Below are 9,365 nucleotides of genomic sequence, written 5' to 3'. Positions count from 1 at the left end.
GTAGCTGTGATCTTATAGAAATTGGTATAAAGAGCAACCTTGTTCCTTATCGTGAGGGCAGCTTGTTTATGTGGAAGGTTGATAGAATCATGTGCATGCAGCAGTGTCCAGGCTGTTGGACAGTAGAACTTCATAATCTTCTTAAAGTGCAATGGACAACTGTGTCTGTGCTGTAAGTAGCATGTGTTCCACCTATCAAATCAGCTCTTAATTTTGTAGATGAAGTAACTTGCTCTGATTCAATTATGTTATTATCTAGAGTAGATGAATTTGGATGCCTGTAAGTGGTTTTATGAAGGGGTTTTTCACTCCATTGTAGAATGTGGAAAAGGTATGTTACTAGACTACTGATTAGTAATAATGGAGAAGCAAACTTGATATGGCGCTGGCTATCTGGGGAATTCTGTGGTTTTCACCCCTCCTCAGTGCAGGCCTGGGGGAAACCGTCTTGTTTCTGGGCAGCTGTATCTTACTGCTGTTGCACGGGACCCATTTGGGTTTTTCCTTCTGTAAACTGAGCATCACGTCATACTGGGGTGGATGCGGGAGGCAATTAGGAATTTTTCTTTATATACAAACCACTGTTTAGAGAATGGAGATTCTAAAATGTCTCTGTATCTTAGTGTCTTGTGTTCTTTTGTTTCTCTAGGACCAGCATTCTATACAACTCAAAGGAGATTGCTTTGTATTTCTTAGAAAATGCAGAACTTGTGATACTGGAAAAAAAAACAATGCAAACCCAAAATCTGATTAAACTGGTTCAGTATTGAATGTATGTCAAACTTGCTGTCTGTTATCACCACATCACCTAACTCTTGCTTGCATTGGAATAGTCATATCTGAGGAAACAGGCTTATATTTTTATGTCAATAACTTTGTATTTGGATTCAGTCTTCCTGGGAGGGATAACTGGTTTAGACCAGCAATCCCAGTTGCCATGGGCGTTATATTTATTTTTTCACTCCAGATTGATCCCCCTCCCCTATCTGTGTGAACAAACATAATAGTCATCCTCCAAATTTTTCTCCCCACTGCTGGCAATGTAGAGTTACTTGATGACCCAGCCAGTGAGGCAAACACACAGAAATTTGAATCTCCCTCAGAAGGTGTGACCTGCAAGGAAAAGAAGAGATGGACTAGAACACTTACTCAGCTGGCTGATAAGAAGCTTGAGACTGTACACTAGAAGTTCAGCTTCTGTGCAGACTTAAGTTTCATATACCCTTTTCAACTTGTACTTAGGTGGAGAGCTCACAATAGATATGCCAGGAGACATCTAGGATGTCATTCTGCAAAGCCAGGAAAGGCAAGACTTGTAATCCTGACTCTCTTCCATGGGTGGGCAGCCAATTGAAAGAAAACAGGGTGGGGTGGAGAAGGGTGCAGGAGGAGAGGACCATAGGTGCTGCACCCCCTGGCTTGAAGTGGTTTCCATCATATGCAGGGTTGACAGTTTGGTTCAATGGCTCTCAGCACCCCCACTGAACAAATTGTTCCAGCATCCCCGGAGAGCATGCAGGCAAGCTTGGGGGGGGAAAAAATGCTGGTTGTCTTTTAAAGAACTTGTAAATAGAAGATATTGAGCAACTTAATTATTTGTATGCCACTAGCACCAGTAAGGATTGGGGCCCCTTTGCTCTGGGCACTAGACAAACACAAATAAGGCTGTCCCTGTTGTGAAGAGCTTACAGTTTAGGACAGGATGCCACATGTGTATGTAACAAACAATTAAAGGAATGGGGGTTGGAAACCTGGCAATGGAGGAAGGGGGGGCAATAATTAAAACATTACCCACTACTGGGTCTTCTGTCTGTTAAATTCTAGGTAAGTGTCAGAAGTGCCTGACTAGCCACCTATTTGGCTCTTTCAATTTAGGAAAGAGTTTTGGTTTCTCTTGTGCCCTGCATCCAGTGGAAGGCAGGCTGATGTGTTCTTAACAGATATATTTATTATAGTTGATAAAAGCAGGTGATTTATTTATTTTTTATTAGCTGGGGTTTGGCTTTAGCATAGGTAGGTACACTTTACTTGTGCGTATTTAAACTCCATCCCAGTCCGCACTAGTCAAATAACAATACTGTGCAATTTTGGATTCCAAACCTACTTTAAAAACTTCTCCTATTTTTTTTTTTTAAACTGTCAGATGTTTATAGTATTGTGACTTTAACTGGTAGCCTGCCATGAGATTTATTTTTTTTTTTTTAATTGCTCAAAGAGGGAAGAAAATGTTTTCCTCAATTTCCTTTACTCTACCTTGTGCATTTGGCAGCATTTTATGCACAGTTACCCACAAATACATGCAGGAAGCTATTTTGCATAGCAACATGGGAGAAGAAAAGTTCCATTAACAACAGGAAAAACACCAATTATCAGAAGGGAATTGGACAGGTCTGGCAACTGAAACTGCTTCTAACTCTTCTAAAACTGATTAGATTTCAAATTAATAGTGTCCTTTTAATTCTGCAAAAACTTGTGTTGTCATCTAGGCCCAGATTAGGGTTGGGCAAGTCAAATATTTGAAAGCACTAATTTATTAAAACAGTAACTAAGAGTAAGATTTTTATGGTCTCCAATAGACTTATCCTTAAATAGTTATGCCTAGTAAGTTAACTGAGTTATTTTAACTCAGAGAAATGCAAAACAGTCAAAAAGGTAGGCTGCTGCCTACATCAGGGCATTCTTGCTGGAATACTTCACCAATTATTTGACTATGGTAAAATATGGTCGTCTATTGACTACTTGGTTGAGCTCCTCAAAGGTATTTAGGTGCCAACCCTCATTGTGTTCGGGCACCCAACTGCCACTGTAATCCTTTGAGGATTTGAGCCTTAGTGATTAAGGAAACTACCCCAGACCTGCTTTTATAGTGCCACGATAACCTTGGCAGAGGGTAATAAAAGTGAAAACTGCATTAGGAGAATGGACTGAAGCGACTGACTTAACCTAGCAAATCTCTTGTATTTTAGCTTCTCCGTGATTGCAGGTTTATATCCACCAGCCCTGCAACTCCACCTGGGATTTGAAAATCGAGCTATGTTCTTCTGCATGTCAGTTACAAAGCTTCTGTAATCTGAATTTAGCTGATGGCTTTGTTGATAGAATAGAATTCACCCCTCCCCATTCTGTATAGTTGTACCACAAGGAGCACAAGTTGTGGCAGTAAATCAGAGAGCTCTGACGTAAAGGGAGTAGCTACACTGAGTTAGGAAGGGCCATTTTCATCTAGTCATTTACTTGGCCTCTGTGCTGTGATAGTGTAGTAGACTGCACTCCTGTCTGCCCACAGATTGTATAAACCATGGGCAGTGACAGTGCAAGTTTTGTATTGTTTCTTTGTGCTCCCTGTCTTGTCTTTATACAGTAAAGTCTTTGTTCTCTTAGTACAGGGCCTAGCACAATGGAGTCCTGGTCCATGACTTGGGTTTCCATGTGTAACTGCAGTAATTGTCTTCTCCATGCTGTCCTATCAATGGGCCTGCCCTTGCCTGCAGGAACCAGTGCTGCAGGTGAGGGGGGAGTGCAGTCTCTGCTGAGACTGCTAATGTGTGGGGATTGCTCTTGTGAGGTAAGCTCCTAGGGCTTTACCCAAAGCTTGCTGATGCCTGGGGCGGGGTGTTTCTACTGATTTCTATATACATTTAATCAGGGGCCCTTATTCATTATGACACTAGGGAAACTGGCAGGGTCGTTAAGTGAAGGAGAAACTGGGAAGGAATAATGCTGTACGTCCAGTGAGCTCTGCTTTTCTGTTGGCTGCCCAGATCTTCAAGTCTTTTTAGATTATAAGTTCTTTGGAGCAAGGGCTGTGTACACGCACGCGCGCACACAAACATGGCCTAGAACTGTGGGGTTCCAGTCAGGAATGCAAATAATAAAACTATGAACTGGACTATGAGCTTATTTCCAAGGGCTCATCAGTCTATCAGATGACTTTTTTTTCTACTACTACTACTAACCTGGGCTAGATTTAAAGCAATGATGTAGAGATGAGATGAGCGCCTAGTCAGGAAGCCATCCAGTCCTTTTTATGACACACTTGCCTTCTAGGGCTCGGGCTTTTGGGCAGAAAAGAGTGATGACTAAGTTCACTTAAAGATGAATCACACAGGTTTTATTTTTGTTTTTTAAACTGGGTTTGTATTGCCTCTTCGTCTTTTTGCTTCTATATATTATACAGGAAAGGCCTGACAGGTGGGCTGGGAGGGGAGTTGGAGTGGCTTGTTTTTAAATTATTGCTGGGGAGGGGTTGTGTGGTTTTCTAGGTGTATATGGGGAAGCTGTAGCAGCATAACCAATATGTGAATTTAAACCAGTGCAAACTCCTCTGTGGCCATGCTTATTTTGGTGTAAGAGTGGCTCCTTTTGATTTTTAGCAAAAGTTTGTTGGGAACGGAGTTAAGTTTAAAGTGCAATAAGCCACTCTCAAACCAAACTAAGTGAACATGTAGAGGTTTGCATTGGCTTAACTACACTGGTTAAAAATGTTTAAAGTTAAACTGGTGCAACTTTTCCCTGTAGACTAGCCCTTAAATATCAGGAATATCTCATCTGGTTCCCCTGGTTTTGAGGAAAAACATCTTGGATGGATATTGTGAGCTCCCTACCTCTTTCATGACCAGGAATAGGGTTGTTCAATCTTTAACATTTGATCAACATTTTGGAGAAAACATAAGAGTTAAACAGGCTTAAATAAAAAAGCGAACTCAAATCACAGAACTTTCGATGGCCTGCCTAAAAATCCCTCTTGTTCTCTTGACTCTTGTAATGTTGCTAGGCCTCTGGTCACTATAGTCTTCCAGGTTAGAAAGGAGATGAACTTCTAATGAAAAAATTCTGCCTTTATCACTCATAAGCAAAAGAAGGGTGTGCTACTAATTCCCAGGAACATTTGGCTGCAGGAGCTGGCCTCTGAAGATTTTTATCCCACAGTCCTTCCTAAACCAGATTCTAGTAGGACCCTTAGATCCTGAAAGCTTGTTCCTCTCAAACAAGTTCTGACTACTGACACGAACACTGTACTTCCCTTCACCTAATGATTACGGGTTCCCTTTTTGCCTGGAGCTTATAGCAAGGGAAAACACTTATTTACAGGAGACCATAGATACCTATAGCACTTCAAATGAGTAAGAGACTTTCCTTCTGCCAGCCACACTACTAGGCCTCTTCATTTTTGCTTTCTCACACTCCTTTCCTAGCTGAATCTGTCCTGACTAGAGCCTACTTTTGTATCTAAAGTATATTCTACTGTAATAGTCCACAGCTGTCCATCTTACAGCATGCAAGGTGGTTGCTTGTTGCAGTATACTCTTGATGTGGCAGAGGTCATGTAACCCCACATTTTATGAGTTGGACATAAGATTTGAGAACTGCACTCATCTTTTCTATTTCCTAGATATCTTGTCCCACTCTTTATTTATTTTTTTTTTCCCTGCATATTATTACAGATTCTGTAGACTGCTGCTCAGAAAGGATCTGGGATAAAAGGGCTGGAATGAAATCTTGCCAGGTGCCATGATTAAAAACCCAAGTAGATAGGAGGAGAAGGCAGTGCTATAGCAAGAGATGAGTGCAGTTCTTCCTGTGCATCAATTCTTCTGCCTTGTTATAGTATAGGAAGGGAGATGCTTAAAGCTTGCTGCTTATGCTTCAGCTTTCCCTTTTTAGGTGCTCTGGCTCTGCTTCTGAAGGGTGAGGTTGAAGCAATTGGCTTATCTCTCTGAAAACTTCACATTTTAGCAACCTTATTGGTGGTGGTGGTGGTGGTGGTGGCTGTAAAGGGGCAGCCGTAGACTAACTGTCATGCTGCCTGTACCGTTCCGAAAAAACATTTATTCCTGGGCTCCAAACTAAGGAAAACTCTGCATGGATGTCCTTGATGTTTTATGTGGAATGATGAGTCTATTACACTGAACCACTAATCAGTGAAGTGCAAAAATGCTGAGAGTAAGATGCATGGGCGGCAAAGGCTTAAAACCTAGCCTGTGAAGACAAAACTCTACAGCGAGTGAAGTCGAGCTACAATCAATTCCACTCAATTCGATGGGGACGTTGTAGGCAAATACTGTGCTCAGTGTGGGTGTATGTGTAAGGTAGTGTAGAGGACAAATCCAAATGTTGCCATATCAGCTGTGTTACAGTTGTAAAGTCCTGCTTAAAAGTAATGAGGAAAGGGCATCCGTCCTCACCTTACTGCTAGCTGAACTCTTTACAATAAGTTATTACTGTGACCTCTGCTAAGCCCAGGGGCAGGCTATGATGCTGCTGTGGGAAGGGAGCATGGGAGTGAATCTAAACCCTAGTTTCTTAAAGATTATTCCCAGGTATACAAAGCTGTGCTTAGAATGTGAAGGCATACAATTTACTAACTACCACCCACCAAGCAAGCATGCCCAGTAGAGCAAGCTGAAGATGGCAGTAGTGGGGCTGCTGCATTATCCAGCAGTCAAGTCAGCTTGGGCTTTACCTCTTTTTAATTGAATTAAAGGTGAATGTGAACAACAGTCTGTGTAGTATCATTTGTTTTTTGGGGGGGGGAGAAGAAATCTGAGGGGATTGGCAACGGGGGAGGATATTCTCTCCTCACTGTCCCACCTGGCAGCAGTGCTGCAAGAACTACTCTAAACTGTCATTAAACTTGACCTAATCCCCTTTCAAGCAGTGGTGTCATCCTACTTTACAGTGAGTGAAGGGCTGGAAGCACGTGCACTCTTTCCAACCATCGGCCTAGGACCTCTTTTGAATAGCTTGTAGTTGACAGAAATGTGGTGCACGTAAGGGCATAATGCTCTGTGCAGTACAGGCACCTATGCTAAAGAGCAGCTCTGCCTCAGACCCAGCCATCCTTCTGAGGCTTTATAGCAGCAGTTCTCAAACTAGAGTCTGTGAGGGTACTCTAGTCTGAGAGTCATGCCAGGGCCCTCTAGCACTGCTGCTCAACTCCTCCCCCTCCCTCCTGCAGCCTTGGAACAGCTGTTGAGCTGTGTGCAGGAGGGAGGGGGAGGAGCAGGCATGGGGTGTACCGTCCTCAGGGAGGGGGCAGAAAGAAAAGGGGTGGGGGTGCAGCCTTGGGGGAAGGGCGTAGGGTTGGCTTTAGACAGTTGGCAAACACACTTGCCCTGCCTCCCTCCCTCTGCTGAGGCAGGGGTGTGGGAGGAGGTGCAGGCACTGGGCTGGGGCCTATGGGTTTGGAGTATGGGAGGGGTCTCTGGGCTGAGCCTGATGCAGGAGGGGGGGTGTGGGGCAAGCTCTGGGAGGGGACTCATGGCTGGGGCAGGGGATTGGGGTGCAGGCTCTGGCTGGACAGTGCTTACCTTGGGTGGCTCCCTGTCGGTGATGCAGGAGGGCTAAGGCAGGCTCCCTGCCTGCCCTGGGGGGAGGGGCCTCTGTGTGCTGCCTCTGCCAGCAGGCACCACCCTCAGCGTTCCCATTGGCTGCAGTTCCTAGCCAATGGGAGTTGCGGAGTTGATGCTCAGGGTGAGGGCATTGCATATTGAACTCCTGACCCCTTCTCCGCCCCCCTACCCCCCACAGGGCTGCAGAGATGTACTGGCCGCTTCTGGGAGCGGCATGGGGCCAGGGCCGGCAGGGAGCCTGTCTTAGTCCTGCTGTGCCACTGGATTTTTAGCAGCCTAAAATCTCCTGGTTTGGCTTTAGTAGCCTCCGGGCAGTAGGGGCTGATGGCGGGAGCCTCCCAGTGAACCCGGGAGTGTTGGCAACTATAACCCTAGGGAAAATGAGAAGCCGTGTGGCAGGGTCTGTGAAAAATTTTAATTCAAAATGGGGGTCATTGGGTTGTTAAAGTTTGAGAACTGCTGCTGCTTTATAAAATCCAAATGAGGCTGGGGGTAAATGAGGGGTCTAGAGCTGCAGTAGTAGTTGGGGGGGGAGAGAAGGGTATGTGATATTTTTCTTCTCCGATCAGGTATGAGACAGCTGTTTTTAAAACGTTTATATTATTTCACAGGTAGGCGGCCCCATGGCTGATGTGCTGCAGGGCACTGAAACTGTGGTGTGCTGCTGTTGCCCCTGCTCCAGTCTGGACAGTTAGAAGAGCATAATCTAGGCCTGGGCCTTGCTTTTACCCTCCCTGCGAGCAAATAGAGGTGTGGGTGGAGAGCTGAGCCCACAGCCCAGCTGGGTTTCTGACAAGGGCTGCCGCCCCCCGATCCAAAAGCCCATGGCACCAGACAGCTGCTCCCAGCCTAGCAGCTGGACATGATAGGGGGCTAGAGCAGGGTCGCCCGTTTCTATCATAATGGGGGGGCTTGGTCCTGTGTGGGAGAGGAGCAGACGGGACCAGTCCCGGGGTAGAAATGGCCCCTCTGTCTCTCTAGCCCTGATCTGCTTTGATGCGCCAGCCGCCGGCTCCCGCAGGCAGGGCAGAGGTTTAAACCGGTTCACACCAGCCTCGAGCTAGCCGGGACGGGACACTCAGGCATGAACCGTGGGGGGAACAAGCTCGCACCCAAGGAGACGGGGGCACGAGAGGGGGAAAAGGTCGAACCTGAGCCGCGACACACACAGCCCCAGCCCCGCCTTCCCCCCAGGGACAGGGGTACGGACTGGCGCGGGGAGCGGGGCGGCTGCTTCTCCCCACCCCTCCCCCACCGCCTCCGCTGCAGCGCCAAGCGCATCAACCCGCCCCCGCCAAATTTCCCAGAGCCCATCCCCCCGCTAAGCGCCGGTCCAGTCCCTGAGCCCATCTCCCCCCGCCCCGCTAAGCGCCGGTCCCCTCCCCGAGCCCATCCACCCCCCCCCCCGCTAAGCGCCGGTCCACTCCCCGAGCCGAGCCCACCCCCGCACACACGGAGAAAACAAGTCAAAGGTTTAAACAATTTATTGACCAACAACAAAAAAGGCCATTGACTCTGAATCCTGCACACGTGGTACAAGCGCTTGGGGGCGGAGGGCCGCATCGGGCAGTGCCGCCCCACCTTCCCCAGGACGCGCACAACCAGCGTCACCCCGCAACAGGGGGACAAGACTCGCAAGGCTGCGGCAGCCCCGCTGCTGCTAACGACGCTTAGTCCCGCCCACAGCACCCCAGGCACTGCCCGCATGCCAGGCTGCGGCTCACCGAACGGGGGGAGGTGCCCTTTAAGAGGTACCCATTAGAACTAACTGGCCGTTTCCATGGCGCCAGGGCGAGACCCAATAGAGGGCGTGGTCAGTGTTCGAAAAATTCTAAAGTAGGCCAAAAAACACCATCCCCCGCTACAGTGCACCAGTGCCGGGACCTGTGGGACCCACGTGGCATCGCCCCCTATCGGGGGTGGAGCAGGGAAAATAAAAGCGAAGAGGCTTATGAAAAATAGCTACTATGGAAACTAGGGGGGGCGGGACGTAGCCCTGTAAATACGGGGCTG

The sequence above is a fragment of the Terrapene carolina genome, unplaced genomic scaffold (genome assembly GCF_002925995.2).
Source record: "Terrapene carolina triunguis isolate 2854851 unplaced genomic scaffold, T_m_triunguis-2.0 Scaffold89, whole genome shotgun sequence".
Lineage (NCBI taxonomy): Eukaryota > Metazoa > Chordata > Testudines > Emydidae > Terrapene > Terrapene triunguis.
The sequence above is the reverse complement of the archived record's forward strand: the minus strand, read 5'-3'. Positions refer to the sequence as shown.